Below are 893 nucleotides of genomic sequence, written 5' to 3'. Positions count from 1 at the left end.
TTGATTATATTCGGATGGGCCTGCTTCGCAGCCGCAGCACCTCCTGTCGTGGTACTTATGTGTTCCTGAAGCATGTTGGTGACGGCGCATCGTTTAGCTCGCACCTTCTAGCATTTGATACTCGCGTACCCGTGATTTGTTTTTGTAGACACTTTTGAGCATTGTTTAGATGAGCATTTCGACTGCTCAGCATTCATCGCTGCAAAGATTCTGCGTTTGAGCATGTAGAAATTAGGCTAGTGGCTTTACCTGTAAGATAGCGCAGCATTTTACAGAGTCTCCGCGTGATGCTCAGCCTGATCAGAACCAATGAATCAAGCATGGTACAAATTCTACGCGTTGAGATCGTGACACTTTGCTATGCATTTTGAGTAAAAAAAAAAGTTGGCACGTCCAGTTTGTTGGCTCAACCATGGTCGTCTTAGCAGGTACTGCAGTATCGGGCGGTAAGGTAGTTGCTGGAGGAGCTGCAGTGAGTTGATGTAGCCGATTTAGGGAATAATGGGCAGCAAACATTGACCCAATTTCTGGCTCTATTATCTATAAGGCGCCATCCCTTATCCCAATCATATTTGTGTCATTCTTATTATTTAGTTTAGTCCCCTCGCCTTCTGATTAGGCAACCATTATGATATAAAAAATGTTTGCAGTGCAAGTCGCAGACGATATACTAGATCATATAGTGCTTTTACTCAGCATACCAGCCCAAATTCGCTCTGGTTCCATAAAAACGGGTTGAGCGAAAAAAAACCTGCTATACTGTATAGCCGCATCAAAACGACATGAATGCTGCTGTGTCGACCGGGGTCTACATCAAAAACCAATCACCCTGGGTGTGCTCCCAGCGATGCGAAACATCCGTGATATCTTTCGTTCCCGGAAAAATCACACTA

The sequence above is a fragment of the Phytophthora parasitica genome, assembly GCF_000247585.1.
Source record: "Phytophthora parasitica INRA-310 unplaced genomic scaffold supercont2.22, whole genome shotgun sequence".
Taxonomy (NCBI): domain Eukaryota; phylum Oomycota; class Peronosporomycetes; order Peronosporales; family Peronosporaceae; genus Phytophthora; species Phytophthora nicotianae.
This window is presented reverse-complemented; position numbering follows the sequence as displayed.